This window comes from Stigmatopora nigra, unplaced genomic scaffold (assembly GCF_051989575.1).
Source record: "Stigmatopora nigra isolate UIUO_SnigA unplaced genomic scaffold, RoL_Snig_1.1 HiC_scaffold_24, whole genome shotgun sequence".
Classification (NCBI taxonomy): Eukaryota; Metazoa; Chordata; class Actinopteri; order Syngnathiformes; family Syngnathidae; genus Stigmatopora; species Stigmatopora nigra.
The window spans coordinates 2,882,361-2,901,316 of record NW_027551603.1 but is presented as its reverse complement, the minus strand read 5'-3'; the positions used below and the strand labels follow the sequence as shown (position 1 = coordinate 2,901,316).

The 18,956-nt window shown below is 45.9% G+C and overlaps 1 non-coding gene and 46 pseudogenes across 1 annotated transcript; all 47 read left to right on the top strand.

The window, feature by feature from the left end:
• The first annotated feature begins 1,067 nt into the window (after positions 1-1,067).
• LOC144187834 (5S ribosomal RNA) lies at positions 1,068-1,186 on the top strand (annotated as a pseudogene).
• Positions 1,187-1,242: 56 nt separating this feature from the next.
• On the top strand, positions 1,243-1,361 carry LOC144187277 (5S ribosomal RNA). Its single transcript, XR_013324841.1, has one exon. It is a non-coding gene; the product is annotated as a 5S ribosomal RNA (ribosomal RNA).
• A 56-nt stretch (positions 1,362-1,417) lies between these two features.
• Positions 1,418-1,536, top strand: LOC144183509 (5S ribosomal RNA; annotated as a pseudogene).
• Positions 1,537-1,592: 56 nt separating this feature from the next.
• Positions 1,593-1,711, top strand: LOC144185408 (5S ribosomal RNA; annotated as a pseudogene).
• A 56-nt stretch (positions 1,712-1,767) lies between these two features.
• Positions 1,768-1,886, top strand: LOC144189319 (5S ribosomal RNA; annotated as a pseudogene).
• A 56-nt stretch (positions 1,887-1,942) lies between these two features.
• LOC144189014 (5S ribosomal RNA) lies at positions 1,943-2,061 on the top strand (annotated as a pseudogene).
• A 56-nt stretch (positions 2,062-2,117) lies between these two features.
• On the top strand, positions 2,118-2,236 carry LOC144184018 (5S ribosomal RNA; annotated as a pseudogene).
• Positions 2,237-5,662: 3,426 nt separating this feature from the next.
• Positions 5,663-5,791, top strand: LOC144184386 (5S ribosomal RNA; annotated as a pseudogene).
• A 56-nt stretch (positions 5,792-5,847) lies between these two features.
• On the top strand, positions 5,848-5,966 carry LOC144182149 (5S ribosomal RNA; annotated as a pseudogene).
• Positions 5,967-6,022: 56 nt separating this feature from the next.
• Positions 6,023-6,141, top strand: LOC144185457 (5S ribosomal RNA; annotated as a pseudogene).
• A 56-nt stretch (positions 6,142-6,197) lies between these two features.
• On the top strand, positions 6,198-6,316 carry LOC144191592 (5S ribosomal RNA; annotated as a pseudogene).
• Positions 6,317-6,372: 56 nt separating this feature from the next.
• On the top strand, positions 6,373-6,491 carry LOC144188931 (5S ribosomal RNA; annotated as a pseudogene).
• A 56-nt stretch (positions 6,492-6,547) lies between these two features.
• Positions 6,548-6,666, top strand: LOC144183229 (5S ribosomal RNA; annotated as a pseudogene).
• A 56-nt stretch (positions 6,667-6,722) lies between these two features.
• LOC144189602 (5S ribosomal RNA) lies at positions 6,723-6,841 on the top strand (annotated as a pseudogene).
• Positions 6,842-6,897: 56 nt separating this feature from the next.
• On the top strand, positions 6,898-7,016 carry LOC144190084 (5S ribosomal RNA; annotated as a pseudogene).
• Positions 7,017-7,072: 56 nt separating this feature from the next.
• LOC144190333 (5S ribosomal RNA) lies at positions 7,073-7,191 on the top strand (annotated as a pseudogene).
• A 56-nt stretch (positions 7,192-7,247) lies between these two features.
• LOC144185826 (5S ribosomal RNA) lies at positions 7,248-7,366 on the top strand (annotated as a pseudogene).
• Positions 7,367-7,422: 56 nt separating this feature from the next.
• Positions 7,423-7,561, top strand: LOC144186717 (5S ribosomal RNA; annotated as a pseudogene).
• A 56-nt stretch (positions 7,562-7,617) lies between these two features.
• Positions 7,618-7,736, top strand: LOC144191463 (5S ribosomal RNA; annotated as a pseudogene).
• Positions 7,737-7,792: 56 nt separating this feature from the next.
• LOC144183261 (5S ribosomal RNA) lies at positions 7,793-7,921 on the top strand (annotated as a pseudogene).
• A 231-nt stretch (positions 7,922-8,152) lies between these two features.
• On the top strand, positions 8,153-8,281 carry LOC144183070 (5S ribosomal RNA; annotated as a pseudogene).
• A 56-nt stretch (positions 8,282-8,337) lies between these two features.
• On the top strand, positions 8,338-8,466 carry LOC144184265 (5S ribosomal RNA; annotated as a pseudogene).
• A 56-nt stretch (positions 8,467-8,522) lies between these two features.
• LOC144191187 (5S ribosomal RNA) lies at positions 8,523-8,641 on the top strand (annotated as a pseudogene).
• A 56-nt stretch (positions 8,642-8,697) lies between these two features.
• LOC144182131 (5S ribosomal RNA) lies at positions 8,698-8,816 on the top strand (annotated as a pseudogene).
• A 56-nt stretch (positions 8,817-8,872) lies between these two features.
• LOC144191783 (5S ribosomal RNA) lies at positions 8,873-8,991 on the top strand (annotated as a pseudogene).
• A 56-nt stretch (positions 8,992-9,047) lies between these two features.
• LOC144188355 (5S ribosomal RNA) lies at positions 9,048-9,166 on the top strand (annotated as a pseudogene).
• Positions 9,167-9,222: 56 nt separating this feature from the next.
• Positions 9,223-9,341, top strand: LOC144191771 (5S ribosomal RNA; annotated as a pseudogene).
• Positions 9,342-9,397: 56 nt separating this feature from the next.
• Positions 9,398-9,516, top strand: LOC144188930 (5S ribosomal RNA; annotated as a pseudogene).
• Positions 9,517-9,572: 56 nt separating this feature from the next.
• On the top strand, positions 9,573-9,691 carry LOC144190166 (5S ribosomal RNA; annotated as a pseudogene).
• Positions 9,692-9,747: 56 nt separating this feature from the next.
• Positions 9,748-9,866, top strand: LOC144183835 (5S ribosomal RNA; annotated as a pseudogene).
• Positions 9,867-9,922: 56 nt separating this feature from the next.
• On the top strand, positions 9,923-10,041 carry LOC144181954 (5S ribosomal RNA; annotated as a pseudogene).
• A 56-nt stretch (positions 10,042-10,097) lies between these two features.
• LOC144186037 (5S ribosomal RNA) lies at positions 10,098-10,206 on the top strand (annotated as a pseudogene).
• Positions 10,207-10,262: 56 nt separating this feature from the next.
• LOC144189184 (5S ribosomal RNA) lies at positions 10,263-10,381 on the top strand (annotated as a pseudogene).
• Positions 10,382-10,437: 56 nt separating this feature from the next.
• LOC144182859 (5S ribosomal RNA) lies at positions 10,438-10,556 on the top strand (annotated as a pseudogene).
• Positions 10,557-10,612: 56 nt separating this feature from the next.
• LOC144187079 (5S ribosomal RNA) lies at positions 10,613-10,731 on the top strand (annotated as a pseudogene).
• Positions 10,732-10,787: 56 nt separating this feature from the next.
• Positions 10,788-10,916, top strand: LOC144182694 (5S ribosomal RNA; annotated as a pseudogene).
• Positions 10,917-10,972: 56 nt separating this feature from the next.
• LOC144190366 (5S ribosomal RNA) lies at positions 10,973-11,091 on the top strand (annotated as a pseudogene).
• A 56-nt stretch (positions 11,092-11,147) lies between these two features.
• LOC144187255 (5S ribosomal RNA) lies at positions 11,148-11,266 on the top strand (annotated as a pseudogene).
• Positions 11,267-11,322: 56 nt separating this feature from the next.
• LOC144188570 (5S ribosomal RNA) lies at positions 11,323-11,441 on the top strand (annotated as a pseudogene).
• A 56-nt stretch (positions 11,442-11,497) lies between these two features.
• LOC144189346 (5S ribosomal RNA) lies at positions 11,498-11,616 on the top strand (annotated as a pseudogene).
• A 56-nt stretch (positions 11,617-11,672) lies between these two features.
• LOC144190206 (5S ribosomal RNA) lies at positions 11,673-11,791 on the top strand (annotated as a pseudogene).
• A 56-nt stretch (positions 11,792-11,847) lies between these two features.
• On the top strand, positions 11,848-11,966 carry LOC144183776 (5S ribosomal RNA; annotated as a pseudogene).
• A 56-nt stretch (positions 11,967-12,022) lies between these two features.
• Positions 12,023-12,141, top strand: LOC144189073 (5S ribosomal RNA; annotated as a pseudogene).
• A 56-nt stretch (positions 12,142-12,197) lies between these two features.
• Positions 12,198-12,316, top strand: LOC144188145 (5S ribosomal RNA; annotated as a pseudogene).
• A 56-nt stretch (positions 12,317-12,372) lies between these two features.
• LOC144189676 (5S ribosomal RNA) lies at positions 12,373-12,491 on the top strand (annotated as a pseudogene).
• A 56-nt stretch (positions 12,492-12,547) lies between these two features.
• LOC144182410 (5S ribosomal RNA) lies at positions 12,548-12,666 on the top strand (annotated as a pseudogene).
• Positions 12,667-12,722: 56 nt separating this feature from the next.
• LOC144187739 (5S ribosomal RNA) lies at positions 12,723-12,841 on the top strand (annotated as a pseudogene).
• The last annotated feature ends 6,115 nt before the right edge of the window (positions 12,842-18,956 follow it).

Below are 18,956 nucleotides of genomic sequence, written 5' to 3'. Positions count from 1 at the left end.
TTTTTTCTATTTTTTTTCCGTGCAGTTGAGGAGTGTAGTTTGCAAGATCCAGCATGCCAGTACTATTGAATGCTGGGTATTTTGCTGAGCCTTCTTTAAAAATTACTTCTCTTATCATGTAAAAGTAGTGATATCTGAACAGACAGAAGAATAGTCAGTCATTTTCTTCTTAAAAAAATAAAAATAAAATACTTGTGGTTGCTAGAGTTATACAGTAAAAAAGGGGTGTGTGCATGTGGTGGTGGAGCAATATAATTTTAGTTTCAGTGAAATGAAAAATCTACAATAGTGTTCCAATAAATTGGTGGTTATTGAAGTGCTATACCAATTGAATGTAATTTCTGGTAAAATTCTGTAGCTCCAGTGTTTAACCATAAATCCTATGTGATTTTTTGTTTTACAGTATAAAATGTGAAAACACTTATAAATCCCATTTAAATTCAGTGAATTCATTTAGTTGTGCTGCCACTACAACATTGCACCCAATCAGTTAGTCTTTAATTGAATCTGATTACCAGTCGATTTGAATTGAATGACTTGACCCCGCTGAGATATTTTCTCTAAAAGAATAATGGAGTTGCTTATTTGACTATTTAGTATTGTTATTTTGTTATCTTTTTGCATTTGGTGCTTTTTTTAAACATCTACTACTTTACATTATAATTGCTTGATCTGAGGTAGTTGGGTTGTAAAGGTTTAAATCAAAATTCAAAGTACGGTAATACACATATATACACACGATGCAACAGATGTGCAGTCCATTTGCAGCGTCCAGAAGTAAAACAACATGTGAAAATTGAGTGTATAGAGTGCAAAAAGTCTTACTGCAATCAAGCTGACTTTACTCCTTTGTTATTATTGCTGACTCAAAGACAAATACCAATTTGGCCTGAAATGCACAAAAGTAAAACATAGCTGTATATATTCCTGCCTTTTCCCCCCTCTTTTATAACCTGAATATTCCAACTGACTTTGAATAATGTCAAATCCCAATTGATTTGGGTAGCAGGTGTAGAAGGTCGAATTAATACTTTAGCTCATGGGTGTCCATCTGCAAGAGCAGTACCGCTCACGGCCATACCACCCTGAAAAGGCCTGATCTCGTCCGATCTCGGAAGCCAAGCATGGTTCGGCCTGGTTAGTACCTGATTGGGAGACCGCTTGGGAATACCAGGTGCTGTGAGCATCATGCCCCGCATCTTTTTCGACATTTCATGGGTGTCCATCTGCTAGTGCTGTACCGCTCACGGCCATACCACCCTGAAAAGGCCCGATCTCGTCAGATCTTGGAAGCCAAGCATGGTTGGGCCTGGTTAGTACCTGGTTGGGAGACCGCTTGGGAACACCAGGTGCTGTGAGCATCATACCCCGCATCTTTTTCGACATTTCATGGGTGTCCATCTGCAAAAGCAGTACCGCTCACGGCCATACCACCCTGAAAAGGCCCGATCTCGCCCGATCTCGGAAGCCAAGCATGGTTAGACTTGTTTAGTACCAGATTGGGAGACCGCTTGGGAATACCAGGTGCTGTGAGAACCATGCCCCGCATCTTTTTCGACATTTCATGGGTGTCCATCTGCTAGTGCAGTACCGTTCACGGCCATACCACCCTGAAAAGGCCCGATCTCGTCCGATCTCGGAAGCCAAGCATGGTTCGGCCTGGTTAGTACCTGATTGGGAGACCGCTTGGGAATACCAGGTGCTGTGAGCATCATACCCCGCATCTTTTTCGACATTTCATGGGTGTCCATCTGCAAGAGCAGTACCGCTCACGGCCATACCACCCTGAAAAGGCCCGATCTCCTCCGATCTCGGAAGCCAAGCATGGTTCGGCCTGTTTAGTACCTGATTGGGAGACCGCTTGGGAATACCAGGTGCTGTGAGCAGCATACCCCGCATCTTTCTCGACATTTCATGGGTGTCCATCTGCAAAAGCAGCACCGCTCACGGCCATACCACCCTGAAAAGGCCCGATCTCGTCCGATCTCGGAAGCCAAGCATGGTTCGGCCTGGTTAGTACCTGATTGGGAGACCGCTTGGGAATACCAGGTGCAGTGAGCATCATACCCCGCATCTTTTTCGACATTTCATGGGTGTCCATCTGCAGGAGCAGTACCGCTCACGGCCATACCACCCTGAAAAGGCCCGATCTCGTTCGATCTCGGAAGCCAAGCATGGTACGGCCTGGTTAGTACCTGATTGGGAGACCGCTTGGGAATACCAGGTGCTGTGAGCATCATACCCCGCATCTTTTTCGACATTTCATGGGTGATCTATCTGAAATCCAGATCAAATTCTGGATTTCAGATAGATCAGTTGTCATCATGCACCTTTTACCAAGACTGGACCTATAGTAGGACTTAGATGGAGAGCTATCTTAAAAAGAACATGTCCTCATTACTTGGGGGAGAAACAAAGATCCAAAATCACTCAGAGCTGTCAGGAGTGGTTGGATTGCCTTTCCTGGCATGACGTCACGATAACTATCAGCTGTCACTAATTACGTGATTAGATTATTTTTGGTATTTAAGCATTATGATTTTCTGTGGACGCGGTTGGATCGACTGGTTAAGTTCTGGTTTCGTTTCCTGTTAATCCTCGTAGTAATTGCTGTTTCCATTGACGCCACGCCGCATGTTCAGTTCGTTTGTAATGAGTGGTCAAGCCAAGTTGTTTAAGTTATGTTACCCCGTTTATTAAATCAACCAACAAGAGCTACAGATCTGCCTCACCTTTCCAATTACTTCGGCGACTCTGCATCTGGGTTCAACTTACCCTACGATCGCGTCGCACTACGCGGCGAAATCGTAACAGCACGATCCAACCATTATGGACCCAGCGGAGCGCCACCCACGCTCGCGCCGACGCACTCGGCGACGCAAACCATCCACCTCGAAGACACCGGACTGCTTGGAATGTATAAGAAACCCCTCAGAATCGTTTAGGAATTTTGTAATGGACACACCGTGGTGTGGGGCTCTCAGGCACATCATTTCTAGAGATGAGCCACAGCTGGTAGAAGAGTTAGAGCCGCAGCGTACTCATACGCCCCACCACTGCTATGCACGTCGCCCTGGGAAGCCTTTACCGTTTCATCATGATGCCCAGGTGCGTACAACCACCAGAGAGCGCCCAAGTTATCTTATGCCTATGCCCAGAGGAATTGATTCACCATGGAGGGAGCCTGAAGATTCTGGTGAGGAGGACACCCGTTGAGGAAGTTCCCCACGGCCAGCAGCGTGGCCAGGATCTTCTTGAAGGTCCGGTTGCCGGCCAGCTGCTCCATGCCCAACTTCAGGTCAAACAGGGGCTCGGCGATCTCCTGCTCGAGTGCCTCATAGTTGAGTTTGAAAGACCACAGCTGCAGGCGGGGGGTCAAGGCGCTGACGGAAGCCAGGCCCGAGAGGAATTCCTCGGCCGTCCCCAGGGGAACGTCGGGATTGGCCGAGCGAGCCTCGCGGATCTTCTGCTTCTCCTCCTCTGTGGGCGTCATGCTCAGGATCTTCTCCACACCCTCCTTGTTGATGGCAAAGTCGTCAAAGTTGAGGATGGCGCTCTTGATGACGTGAACGGCGGGCAGGACCGTCATCCCGATGTTGATGGCGGTGCTCCGCTTGGAGTCCAGAACCAGGATCTCGGACTTTTTGCTCTCCGGCGCTTTCTTGGCCCATGGCGTCTCTTTGGCCCTGGACTCAAAGAGGTGCTCCAGCTTCCCCATGTCCACTTGGACCTTGTCCAGTGACGCCAAAAATAATCTAATCACGTAATTAGTGACAGCTGATAGTTATCGTGACGTCATGCCAGGAAAGGCAATCCAACCTCTCCTGACAAGAGCATCAAATAAAGACAATTTGTCGGTCTTTCGGGAACAGATTTTCTTGAAAAATAACCCTTTCGCTATGATTTCTAGAATTTTACTGACATAATGCAAGTGCATTCGCAGCTAGCCCTCAGAGATAAAATGAGTTGGATTTCCATCTCCAACAATACCAGCCGATATGTTATTTGAGGTTCTTGATCTGAATGAATTAAATGACCTCCGGTATGCAGTACAACTGTAGAGCAATTACTTTAAATTATGTTCATTCTTTTGTCCCCCGCCTGGTGCCCGTAGATAGCTGGGATAGGCCTTAGCACCCCCCGTGACCCTTGTGAGGATAAGCGGTTGAGAGAATGAATGAATGAAAGAATACTAAACAATGTCTTTCACATGACGATCATTTATACTAAACAATTACTATTAGTTTAAGCATGTGAAACTATGATAAAATATGATTTGGATTTTACAGCATGTTTTCGTAACCTGTTTTATGTTTATTTATATAAACAATAGACACCTTGTAAAGCATTGCTGTTGCTTCACATGTATTTCTTAGGGGCCTAACATTCAACCACATCTAAGCAGCAGTACTTGTAGACTTGCATTCTGTGAAGCGCAAAGTGTCCTTCTGTTCTAAAGAGACAGAACAGCAAGAAAAGGACTCTGTGCAACCTTCTTTACTCTGTAACAGCGGGATGATGCTTTTTGTGTAGAAAGGATGGAGTACAAAGTGTAAGCGAATGAGTGGAAAGTACTGCAGACAATGTATGACTGTTTTTTTCTATTTTTTTTCCGTGCAGTTGAGGAGTGTAGTTTGCAAGATCCAGCATGCCAGTACTATTGAATGCTGGGTATTTTGCTGAGCCTTCTTTAAAAATTACTTCTCTTATCATGTAAAAGTAGTGATATCTGAACAGACAGAAGAATAGTCAGTCATTTTCTTCTTAAAAAAATAAAAATAAAATACTTGTGGTTGCTAGAGTTATACAGTAAAAAAGGGGTGTGTGCATGTGGTGGTGGAGCAATATAATTTTAGTTTCAGTGAAATGAAAAATCTACAATAGTGTTCCAATAAATTGGTGGTTATTGAAGTGCTATACCAATTGAATGTAATTTCTGGTAAAATTCTGTAGCTCCAGTGTTTAACCATAAATCCTATGTGATTTTTTGTTTTACAGTATAAAATGTGAAAACACTTATAAATCCCATTTAAATTCAGTGAATTCATTTAGTTGTGCTGCCACTACAACATTGCACCCAATCAGTTAGTCTTTAATTGAATCTGATTACCAGTCGATTTGAATTGAATGACTTGACCCCGCTGAGATATTTTCTCTAAAAGAATAATGGAGTTGCTTATTTGACTATTTAGTATTGTTATTTTGTTATCTTTTTGCATTTGGTGCTTTTTTTAAACATCTACTACTTTACATTATAATTGCTTGATCTGAGGTAGTTGGGTTGTAAAGGTTTAAATCAAAATTCAAACTACGGTAATACACATATATACACACGATGCAACAGATGTGTAGTCCATTTGCAGCGTCCAGAAGTAAAACAACATGTGAAAATTGAGTGTATAGAGTGCAAAAAGTCTTACTGCAATCAAGCTGACTTTACTCCTTTGTTATTATTGCTGACTCAAAGACAAATACCAATTTGGCCTGAAATGCACAAAAGTAAAACATAGCTGTATATATTCCTGCCTTTTCCCCCCTCTTTTATAACCTGAATATTTCAACTGACTTTGAATAATGTCAAATCCCAATTGATTTGGGTAGCAGGTGTAGAAGGTCGAATTAATACTTTAGCTCATGGGTGTCCATCTGCAAGAGCAGTACCGCTCACGGCCATACCACCCTGATAAGGCCCGATCTCGCCCGATCTCGTCCGATCTCGGCAGCCAAGCATGGTTCGGCCTGTTTAGTACCTGATTGGGAGACCGCTTGGGAATACCAGGTGCTGTGAGCATCATACCCCGCATCTTTTTCGACATTTCATGGGTGTCCATCTGCAGGTGCAGTACCGCTCACGGCCATACCACCCTGAAAAGGCCCGATCTCGTCCGATCTCGGAAGCCAAGCATAGTTCGGCCTGGTTAGTACCTGATTGTGAGACCGCTTGGGAATACCAGGTGCTGTGAGCATCATACCCCGCATCTTTTTCGACATTTCATGGGTGTCCATCTGCTAGTGCAGTACTGCTCACGGCCATACCACCCTGAAAAGGCCTGATCTCGTCCGATCTCGGAAGCCAAGCATGGTTCAGCCTGTTTAGAACCTGAATGGGAGACCGCTTGGGAATACCAGGTGCTGTGAGCATCATACCCCGCATCTTTTTCGACATTTCATGGGTGTCCATCTGCTGGTAGAGTACCGCTCACGGCCATACCACCCTGAAAAGGCCTGATCTCGTCCAATCTCGGAAGCTAAGCATGGTTCGGCCTGGTTAGTACCTGATTGGGAGACCGCTTGAGAATACCAGGTGCTGTGAGCATCATACCCCGCATCTTTTTCGACATTTCATGGGTGTCCATCTGCTAATGCAGTACCGCTCACGGCCATACCACCCTGAAAAGGCCCGATCTCGTCCGATCTCGGCAGCCAAGCATGGTTCGGCCTGTTTAGTACCTGATTGGGAGACCGCTTGGGAATACCAGGTGCTGTGAGCATCATACCCCGCATCTTTTTCGACATTTCATGGGTGTCCATCTGCTAGTGCAGTACTGCTCACGGCCATACCACCCTGAAAAGGCCCGATCTCGTCCGATCTCGGAAGCCAAGCATGGTTCAGCCTGTTTAGTACCTGAATGGGAGACCGCTTGGGACTACCAGGTGCTGTGAGCATCATACCCCGCATCTTTTTCGACATTTCATGGGTGTCCATCTGCAGGCGCAGTACCGCTCATGGCCATACCACCCTGAAAAGGCCCGATCTCGCCCGATCTCGGCAGCCAAGCATGGTTCGGCCTGGTTAGTACCTGGTTGGGAGACCGCTTGGGAATACCAGGTGCTGTGAGCATCATTCCCCGCATCTTTTTCGACATTTCATGGGTGTCCATCTGCTAGTGCAGTACCGCTCACGGCCATACCACCCTGAAAAGGCCCGATCTCGTCCGATCTCGGAAGCCAAGCATGGTTCGGCCTGGTTAGTACCTGATTGGGAGACCGCTTGGGAATACCAGGTGCTCTGAGCATCGTACCCTGCATCTTTTTCGACATTTCATGGGTGTCCATCTGCAGGAGTGGTACTGCTCACGGCCATACCACCCTGAAAAGGCCCGATCTCGCTCGATCTCGGCAGCCAAGCATGGTTCGGCCTGGTTAGTACCTGATTGGGAGACCGCTTGGGAATACCAGGTGCTGTGAGCATCATACCCCGCATCTTTTTCGACATTTCATGGGTGTCCATCTGCTGGAAGAGTACCGCTTACGGCCATACCACCCTGAAAAGGCCTGATCTCGTCCGATCTCGGAAGCCAAGCATGGTTCGGCCTGGTTAGGACCTGATTGGGAGACCGCTCGCGAATACCAGGTGCTGTGAGCATCATATCCCGCATCTTTTTCGACATTTCATGGGTGTCCATCTGCAAGAGCAGTACCGCTCACGGCCATACCACCCTGATAAGGCCCGATCTCGCCCGATCTCGCCCGATCTCGTCCGCTCTCGGCAGCCAAGCATGGTTCGGCCTGGTTAGTACCTGATTGGGAGACCGCTTGGGAATACCAGGTGCTGTGAGCATCATACCCCGCATCTTTTTCGACATTTCATGGGTGTCCATCTGCAAGAGCAGTACCGCTCACGGCCATACCACCCTGAAAAGGCCCGATCTCACCTGATCTCGGAAGCCAAGCATGGTTCAGCCTGGTTAGTACCTGATTGGGAGACCGCTTGGGAATACCAGGTGCTGTGAGCATCATACCCCGCATCTTTTTCGACATTTCATGGGTGTCCATCTGCAAGAGCAGTACCGCTCACGGCCATACCACCCTGATAAGGCCCGATCTCGCCCGATCTCGTCCGATCTCGGCAGCCAAGCATGGTTCGGCCTGGTTAGTACCTGATTGGGAGACCGCTTGGGAATACCAGGTGCTGTGAGCGTCATACCCCGCATCTTTTTCGACATTTCATGGGTGTCCATCTGCAAGAGCAGTACCGCTCACGGCCTTACCACCCTGAAAAGGCCCGATCTTGTCCGATTTTGGCAGCCAAACATGGTCCGGCCTGGTTCGTACCTGATTGGGAGACCGCTTGGGAATACCAGGTGCTGCGAGCATCATACCCCGCATCTTTTTCGACATTTCATGGGTGTCCATCTGCAAGAGCAGTACCGCTCACGGCCATACCACCCTGATAAGGCCCGATCTCGTCCGATCTCGTCCGATCTCGGCAGCCAAGCATGGTTTGGCCTGGTTAGTACCTGATTGGGAGACCACTTGGGAATACCAGGTGCTGTGAGCATCATACCCCGCATCTTTTTCCACATTTCATGGGTGTCCATCTGCTAGTGCAGTACCGCTCACGGCCATACCACCCTGATAAGGCCCGATCTCGTCCGATTTCGTCCGATCTCGGCAGCCAAGCATGGTTCGGCCTGGTTAGTACCTGATTGGGAGACCGCTTGGGAATACCAGGTGCTGTGAGCATCATACCCCGCATCTTTTTCGACATTTCATGGGTGTCCATCTGCTAGTGCAGTACCGCTCACGGCCATACCACCCTGAAAAGGCCCGATCTCGTCCGATCTTGGTAGCCAAGCATGGTTCGGCCTGTTTAGTACCTGATTGGGAGACCGCTTGGGAATACCAGGTGCTGTGAGCATCATACCCCGCATCTTTTTCGACATTTCATGGGTGTCCATCTGCTAGTGCAGTACCGCTCACGGCCATACCAGCCTGAAAAGGCCCGATCTCGTCCGATCTCGGAAGCTAAGCATGGTTCGGCCTGTTTAGTACCTGATTGGGAGACCGCTTGGGAATACCAGTTGCTGTGAGCATCATACCCCGCATCTTTTTCGACATTTCATGGGTGTCCATCTGCAAGAGCAGTACCGCTCACGGCCATACCACCCTGAAAAGGCCCGATCTCGTCCGATCTCGGAAGCCAAGCATGGTTCGGCCTGGTTAGTACCTGATTGGGAGACCGCTTGGGAATACCAGGTGCTGTGAGCATCATACCCCGCATCTTTACCGACATTTCATGGGTGTCCATCTGCTAGTGCAGTACCGCTCACGGCCATACCACCCTGAAAAGGCCCGATCTCGTCCGATCTCGGCAGCCAAGCATGGTTCGGCCTGTTTAGTACCTGATTGGGAGACCACTTGGGAATACCAGGTGCTGTGAGCATCATACCCCGCATCTTTTTCGACATTTCATGGGTGTCCATCTGCAAGAGCAGTACCGCTCACGGCCATACCACCCTGAAAAGGCCCGATCTCGTCCGATCTCGGAAGCCAAGCATGGTTCGGCCTGGTTAGTACCTGATTGGGAGACCGCTTGGGAATACCAGGTGCTGTGAGCATCATACCCCGCATCTTTATCGACATTTCATGGGTGTCCATCTGCTAGTGCAGTACCGCTCACGGCCATACCACCCTGAAAAGGCCCGATCTCGTCCGATCTCGGCAGCCAAGCATGGTTCGGCCTGTTTAGTACCTGATTGGGAGACCGCTTGGGAATACCAGGTGCTGTGAGCATCATACCCCGCATCTTTTTCGACATTTCATGGGTGTCCATCTGCAAGTGCAGTACCGCTCACGGCCATACCACCCTGAAAAGGCCCGATCTCGCCCGATCTCGGAAGCCAAGCATGGTTCGGCCTGTTTAGTACCTGATTGGGAGACCGCTTGGGAATACCAGGTGCTGTGAGCATCATACCCCGCATCTTTTTCGACATTTCATGGGTGTCCATCTGCAAGTGCAGTACCGCACATGGCCATACCACCCTGAAAAGGCCCAATCTCGTCCGATCTTGGAAGCCAAGCATGGTTCGGCCTGTTTGGTACCTGATTGGGAGACCGCTTGGGAATACCAGGTGCTGTGAGCATCATACCCCGCATCTTTCTCGACATTTCATGGGTGTCCATCTGCAAGAGCAGTACCGCTCACGGCCATACCACCCTGAAAAGGTGCGATCTCGTCCGATCTCGGAAGCCAAGCATGGTTCGGCCTGTTTAGTACCTGATTGGGAGACCGCTTGGGAATACCAGGTGCTGTGAGCATCATACCCCGCATCTTTTTCGACATTTCATGGGTGTCCATCTGCAATAGCAGTACCGCTCACGGCCATACCACCCTGAAAAGGCCCGATCTCGGAAGCCAAGCATGGTTCGGCCTGGTTAGTACCTGATTGGGAGACCGCTTGGGAATACCAGGTGCTGTGAGCATCATACCCCGCATCTTTTTCGACATTTCATGGGTGTCCATCTGCTAGTGCAGTACCGCTCACGGCCATACCACCCTGAAAAGGCCCGATCTCGTCCGATCTCGGAAGCCAAGCATGGTTCGGCCTGTTTAGTACCTGATTGGGAGACCGCTTGGGAATACCAGGTGTTGTGAGCATCATACCCCGCATCTTTTTCGACATTTCATGGGTGTCCATCTGCATGAGCAGTACCGCTCACGGCCATACCACCCTGAAAAGGTCCGATCTCGTCCGATCTCGGAAGCCAAGCATGGTTCGGCCTGTTTAGTACCTGATTGGGAGACCGCTTGGGAATACCAGGTCCTGTGAGCATCATACCCCGCATCTTTTTCGACATTTCATGGGTGTCCATCTGCTAGTGCAGTACCGCTCACGGCCATACCACCCTGAAAAGGCCCGATCTCGTCCGATCTCGGCAGCCAAGCATGGTTCGGCCTGGTTAGTACCTGATTGGGAGACCGCTTGGGAATACCAGGTGCTGTGAGCATCATACCCCGCATCTTTTTCGACATTTCATTGGTGTCCATCTGCAAGAGCAGTACCGCTCACGGCCATACCACCCTGATAAGGCCCGATCTCGCCCGATCTCGTCCGATCTCGGCAGCCAAGCATGGTTCGGCCTGGTTAGTACCTGATTGGGAGACCGCTTGGGAATACCAGGTGCTGTGAGCATCATACCCCGCATCTTTTTCGACATTTCATGGGTGTCCATCTGCAAGAAGAGTACCGCTCACGGCCATACCACCCTGATAAGGCCCGGTCTCGTCTGATCTCGGCAGCCAAGCATGGTTCGGCCTGGTTAGTACCTGATTGGGAGACCGCTTGGGAATACCAGGTGCTGTGAGCATCATACCCCGCATCTTTTTCGACATTTCATGGTAGTCCATCTGCTAGTGCAGTACCGCTCACGGCCATACCACCCTGAAAAGGCCCGATCTCGTCCGATCTTGGAAGCCAAGCATGGTTCGGCCTGGTTAGTACCTGGTTGGGAGACCGCTTGGGAATACCAGGTGCTGTGAGCATCATACCCCGCATCTTTTTCGACATTTCATGGGTGTCCATCTGCTAGTGCAGTACCGCTCACGGCCATACCACCCTGAAAAGGACCGATCTCGTCCGATCTCGGAAGCCAAGCAAGGTTCGGCCTGGTTAGTACCTGATTGGGAGACCGCTTGGGAATACCAGGTGCTGTGAGCATCATACCCCGCATCTTTTTCGACATTTCATGGGTGTCCATCTGCAAGAGAAGTACCGCTCACGGCCATACCACCCTGAAAAGGCCTGATCTCGTCCGATCTCGGAAGCCAAGCATGGTTTGGCCTGGTTAGTACCTGATTGGGAGACTGCTTGGGAATACCAGGTGCTGTGAGCATCATACCCCGCATCTTTTTCGACATTTCATGGGTGTCCATCTGCAAGAGCAATACCGCTCACGGCCATACCACCCTGAAAAGGCCCGATCTCGTCCGATCTAGGAAGCCAAGCATGGTTCGGCCTGGTTAGTACCTGATTGGGAGACCGCTTGGGAATACCAGGTGCTGTGAGCATCATACCCCGCATCTTTTTCGACATTTCATGGGTGTCCATCTGCTAGTGCAGTACCGCTCACGGCCATACCACCCTGAAAAGGCCCGATCTCGCCCGATCTCGGAAGCCAAGCATGGTTCGGCCTGTTTAGTACCTGATTGGGAGACCGCTTGGGAATACCAGGGGCTGTGTGCATCATACCCCGCATCTTTTTCGACATTTCATGGGTGTCCATCTGCTAGTGCAGTACCGCTCACGGCCATACCACCCTGAAAAGGCCCGATCTCGTCCGATCTCGGAAGCCAAGCAAGGTTCGGCCTGGTTAGTACCTGATTGGGAGACCGCTTGGGAATACCAGGTGCTGTGAGCATCATACCCCGCATCTTTTTCGACATTTCATGGGTGTCCATCTGCAAGAGAAGTACCGCTCACGGCCATACCACCCTGAAAAGGCCCGATCTCGTCCGATCTCGGAAGCCAAGCATGGTTTGGCCTGGTTAGTACCTGATTGGGAGACCACTTGGGAATACCAGGTGCTGTGAGCATCATACCCCGCATCTTTTTCGACATTTCATGGGTGTCCATCTGCAAGAGCAGTACCGCTCACGGCCATACCACCCTGAAAAGGCCCGATCTCGTCCGATCTAGGAAGCCAAGCATGGTTTGGCCTGGTTAGTACCTGATTGGGAGACCGCTTGGGAATACCAGGTGCTGTGAGCATCATACCCTGCATCTTTTTCGACATTTCATGGGTGTCCATCTGCTAGTGCAGTACCGCTCACGGCCATACCACCCTGAAAAGGCCCGATCACGCCCGATCTCGGAAGCCAAGCATGGTTCGGCCTGTTTAGTACCTGATTGGGAGACCGCTTGGGAATACCAGGTGCTGTGTGCATCATACCCCGCATCTTTTTCGACATTTCATGGGTGTCCATCTGCTAGTGCAGTACCGCTCACGGCCATACCACCCTGAAAAGGCCCGATCTCGTCCGATCTCGGAAGCCAAGCATGGTTCGGCCTGTTTAGTACCTGATTGGGAGACCGCTTGGGAATACCAGGTGCTGTGAGCATCATACCCCGCATCTTTTTCGACATTTCATGGGTGTCTGTTGGGTTTGTTCTGTTTTACTATTATAATAGTTATATTAATTCATTTCTTTATTAAATCATTCTCTTTCTTTTCTCTGTATTAATTCATTACTTTGTTAAATCATTCTCTTTCTGTTTTTCAAAAGTGTTGAGGTCACACCAAGTCATCTTTAACCTGGACAGCCTGTTCCAGGATGGTTATACAAACAATCCACCCAATCTGGGTCCTTGAGATTTGGTGGGCCCTTGGTGACGAGGACAGGGCTATTCGGACAATAACAAGAATATTGTTATCGTTATGTAACCGTACACTTCGGGTTTTTCTGTATGTAACGATTATATGATTATGATTATATTATATGATTCTTAGGTCAAGGAGGTTGTATAATTACTCTAATCTACATGTTGTTAGGTCTAGTCCCTGTTTTTGTTCTTAGTAAAATACTTTGATTGTTATTGTAGTCCCAGATGTTGTTTTTACTCATACGTGATGGAATGATCAACAACTCTGTAACTTGTGACCATAAGAATGGGACGAAAACGTCTATTCGAGGAGACGTTCGGAAGTTGTAAGGTGACACTTGCTGTAACGCTCCCCTCCGGAGGCTTTTATCTGTTGTATCCATTTCTATTTAATTAAATGTCAATAATTGAATAAGATGTCTTCCTGCAGTTATTGATAATTACGGACGAAGGTAATTATTAATGAACCTGACATTTTGGTCCTTCTGAGCCATGGAGGTCAATATACCGGAGCGAGAACCCAGGCGCTGCTGTTCGACATCTGGTAAGTGACCGTGCGCACGGCGTCTTCAAAACCCTTGGTGGGCCGGAGTTTTTCGACGGGGGCGCCTGGATTCTCGGCGGTTGAAGACTTTTCCTGCTGGAGGGAGACATCTGATGGATCTCGGGTAAGTCCACATTAATGTCTGCATGTTGTGACGGTGTTTCCAAATGCGTTAAAGGGACATTGTATGTGAGGTCCATTGTGGGCTGGTTTCGCGTCCTGGGTGACGGCGACAAAACCCTGTGTTTATACTAGTCAATGGCAGGTACGGTGGGGCACTTTGCTGGAAAGTGTCCTGTGTCTCAGGGGTAGGCACGAATGTATTGTACTGGAGGTACAATGGTGGGGCTGGGAAGTGTCCTGTGTCTAAAGGGTAGGCACGAATATGTTGTAAATGTTGTATGGTGTTTGTGTGGTTTCTGCAGTAAAATTAAGATAAGCCTAGGAAATACAGTCGAAGGAGTGATAATAATAAAAATAGAGTGATAATAATAAAAATAGATATAATAAAGTTAACTGTGTGAGGCACACGAACTCACTACAAAAAAGTAAAATATGGGAAACACGTGTTGTAAGGCGGGTTTGGATGACGATCCAAAAAATACGTCTAACTTGTAAGGATTGGAAAAAATTGGTAAGACAAAGCGCTTTAAAAATATTACACAGCTATATTTATGGATAAATAAATATGGGTTTGCTGGCCAGCTTAAAATGCATAAAATGCAGGATAATATATACACTAATGGAGGTAATATACATATATAAATAATATGTGAGTGGATAAAAGTGTAACAGCTTGTTCCACAGACACTAATGGAGGTAATATACGTATATAAATAATATGTGAGTGGATAAAAGTGTAACAGCTTGTTCCACAGACACTAATGGCGAAATAAGGCCGGGGAGAAGTTAAAAAATACTATTTTGGGAAAATAGTGGGGGCTCCCTCGGATAACGGGGATATATTTAAGACCGTGGCGGCGGGAAAGTACTGTTTGGTAAGGAAAAAATAGCGGGGCCTCCTCGGCTGACGGGGAAAATATTTACCGAGATAGGTGACGGGCGCGTAGGAAGTTTAACAAAAATAAAGGGAGCTAGAAAATTAATGGGGACACTGGTATTTGATTTGGTTAATCCGGGTATGACGTTTTGTGATTACAATAAATTGGGTTTTTTTGTGATGCTTGGGCTTGTATAACAACAATTAGAATGGTTATTTCCAAGTGCTGGTGGTGCTTTGTTAATATAACCTATATGTACTGTCAATTTACAGCAATGTGATGGCTTATTGCAGCTTGGTTTTTGATCCCGTCCGCTAACGGGAAGATGGTGTTTAAAAAGACAAAAGAATATATACAAAATGATCATTTAAATGTTTAGCAGGGAATGTCACCTGTGTTTTTATTATGCTCTAGACTTGCAAAAAAATGTGTCGACTGCGGGGGAAGCGTTTCTGGTGCAGCGGCTGCTGATTAGATGGGAGTGAAACATGTGGGCCGCGGGGCAGACGATTTAACTGTGTTGGGCTTTCGGGAGCGTTCGGACCGTGTAAACGACTAAAATTTTGTGATCCTTTCCGTGAAGACATTATAATAATAATAATTGGCCTTGGGGGTGCTGAAGCAAACTTGAGGGCAGAAAATGGGTTTTTGCCATATTGTTGTGCTTGCAGCATACATATTCTGGATATATGGGGTCTTGGAAAAATATTGTGATGTAGTTGAATATCGGAAGAGGGGTTAATTTGACGTTTTAATGGTTGTCTTCTCTAAAAAGCGTTGTATTTGGGCACAGGGAAAAAGCTGGTTTGTAAACATAAGATAACAATGCTGTTTTCGCAGCAAGAGTGGAGGTCATAGTTAACGGCTAATTGCGTTTTCTGTTTGGACTTTTCAGAATAAGAACAATACATGGGCTGCAAGAAATGCAAGGTTATGCGAATGCTTTCGCATTGATATTTTGGGTTTTAAATTGAAATGTATTAAGAGGATAGAAAATCTGTTCAGTAAAAGGTTGATTTGGTAAAAAGCTTTGGATTTGGGAAATAGACCAAAATAGTCATTTTTGAGCAATTGTGGATTTCAAAGGGCTCTTAGTAAAAGGAAACTAGCTTTTGGAGGATAAAATAATATTAATACTATTTCAGAATTTTTTGATTGTTCAAAATACTTTAATCCAGGAGGTTGGCCAGGATGACAAAATTTACAATATTATGGTATATTGGTGACGATAAGGTTTTTAAAACATTAAAGTTGTAATTAGGAATTGTCTAACAAAAGGTTGATTTCTCTAATTTAATTGTTGAAGATTTTTGTTTTGGTAACAGGCTATGGGAAAAGACTTTTGTCTTAAGTAAACATCATATGAGGTGATTTACAAAGTATATAGTAGGTATTGAATTATTTGGCTGTTAACGACATCAGATGGGAAATTTACAATAAAATAGTGGCATGATAAAATTCATGGCATTCATCCAAATAATTAGGTGAATTGTAAATAAAATAATTGGTTTAGGATGAGCATATTTTCCCTAAGAATGGAGTAACATGGAATGTTTTTCAAAGTGCACTTGAAAGAACATTGTCTGTTGTCCTGGCGGGAGGAAATATGCTTTGTCACAGGTCATATTGATGACTTTAAGGATATTACAGATTGGATAAGCATTGGTCAATTGATACAACCAAATAACGTTGCTTTTTACTGCTTTAAGGGCATGCAAATTGGTGAGAACTTTAGAAATTCATATCATTGCAACGATGGGGTTAATACGCCTGAATGTTACAGTGATAACGAGGGGCAATAACAAGCTTAGATAAGGGAGGGAAAGGAGAAATTCTCCAAATTCCAGAATCTGGCTTAGAAACAGGTTATGTTAGTCGTTTTGGGTTTTTGACAGGATCTGGTGGTACATGAATTCTGGGAAATTTTGGGAAATTGGGGACCCCATATCTAAAACAAGTTTGAGACAAATGTGTAAATAGGCTCTATTTGGCGCTGGATGCACAAATTCTAGAGGGGCCTTTCATGTTTGGAAACAAGTGACGCTTTAGGTAGATGGGTTGTCTATGAACAAAATGGGATGGGGGAAATTCGCTTACAAATTCGGCGTGTTATCTTGGTTCATAGAATTTGGAGTCAAGGCGACGTAATAAAGGCCATAGGCGTCATGTTGTATAAAATAGGCGTGGATGAATTAGTTTTACAAATGGGGGAGATTATCTTATCACCTGAAACAAGTAGAAACAAAATTGGATGGCCGCATTAAAAGGTGATTGGCATGCTATTAGAGGAAATTGGGATTTTCCAAAAAACCTGATAGGGGGCCATTAGGTCATGGCGGCTGTGAAAAATAAAAACCTTAGATGTGAAACTATTGCCACCTCAATTCGGGGAACAAACAGGTAAACTGATAGCATTAAAAAGGATATAACTTTGTGTGAAACTTGAAGGTAATTTTTTACAAACGGTTAAAATGCTAGAGTGGGGGTGTGTATATTAAAGGATCTACTCATGAATGCGGGGTGGATCCAGACCTTCCGGAATGTGGGGTATTCATGGCGTCCTCAAGAATTTGTGGATTTTCTCCGGGTACTCCAGTTTACTCCCACAAAATGAAATTATGGATGCTAGACTGGTTGAACACACTAAATTCTTCTTTTTATGAGTGTGAGCGTGAATGATAGTTTGTCTTTTTGTGTTTTTTGATTGGCAGACCACCGAGACATAATCTATCAATAAAAGATCAATAAAGAAAATAATTTGGGCTTGAGTCAAGGGAAGACCTATGTCTCGACAAGGGGGAGGTGGCCTTGCTACAACGGCACTACAAGGTTTAGGTTTTAAATCTATATGCATACCCACATATCCATTTCAAAAAATACATATAGATTTTATTTTATTTTATTAGATCATATGGATATCATTCCACGATATGGAATTTCAGAAACTATTTATAGTGATAATGGCTCCCATTTTGTTAATATAATAGTTGTCTACCATCCACAATTGGCGGACCTTATATGAAGTCCTGTTTGGTAGACCTTACAAATTGTTATTATTCACTACACAATGACAATTGGATGATGAGGCGAATCTATCAGAAAAAAAAAAAAAACGCACACACCAAATTTATACTATCAGAGGGAGATTTTGCTTGTCAACAGGAAACGGACGAAGCGACGGTGATTCTTGAAGACTGGATGCTGATAAGCAGCATAAAAGAAGAAACATCGGAGCAACGCAAAGTCGGAGGGTCCTTGTTACTGAAAGGGGACACGGATGCACCTTTCCCACAGTAAGAAGGTTGTCTAAATTGAAACGTTTCAAGAGGAAAACTCCCTAAACAAAGACAAAAAGTCATGTTGAAAACAATTATTGCTTTTGGGGCAATGAGATTAATGATGATTGTGATTCTATTCCTTTCCACAGTAGGGTTGTTTTCTCCAGTTGGAGAAAAAGGCGGAGGTGTTTCAATTGAGGATACACCTTCTTACGGGAGGGTAAACCGAGAAACATACACATTTACATTTAATTAACATTACCTACTAAATCAAATTTCCAAATTGAAAATATATATTTGGACTCGGCGACGTCCCGGGTGCCGTACAAGGTGTCAATCTATGGTGGGAAATATGTGTGGTACATTAACAGCAAAAAAATTGAAGATTGGGAAAAGCCTTGTTGCAGAAATTGGTCAAGATTGGAAAGCTTGGACTGACATATTAACCTGTGAAATTTATTTCTGAAACAGGGATTTCCCAAACGGGGGATAATTGGGCGCTGTTAATGGAGTGTAAAGAGGACAAGCACTAGGTGGAGCTACTTTGGTAAAAGGGTGGTCTCAATTGAAACATTGAGGGGACGGGTAAAATAAACTTTCTGACTTAATAAAATACGGGAAACACCAATATTAATTGAAAAGATTATTGCTCAGCAAGCAATACCATAAAACTATAGGGAACTCTTTTATATTGGGTTTGACGTCTCCATATAGTTTCAATTGAGAATAAACCATCTTACAAAAGATTAGGATAACCTACCAGACAAGGGAAAAAACGATGGGGTCTAACAACTCCCTCAATCACCATTCTTTTGGGGAAAAGTGTTTTTACAAATGAAAAAACGTGTCCTACTTGGCAAGAAAGAAAAAAAATATATTGAAACAGTGTTTATCCTGTTACGCAGTAAATAGGAAGTCAATTTTTCCACTGTTTAATCATTTTACCTGCTTAAACCTTACAGGGCATGGTCTGAAGCTAGGGGCGATAAATGAGACGTGGTGTACCGGCGTTCTAAAACAAACTACACCC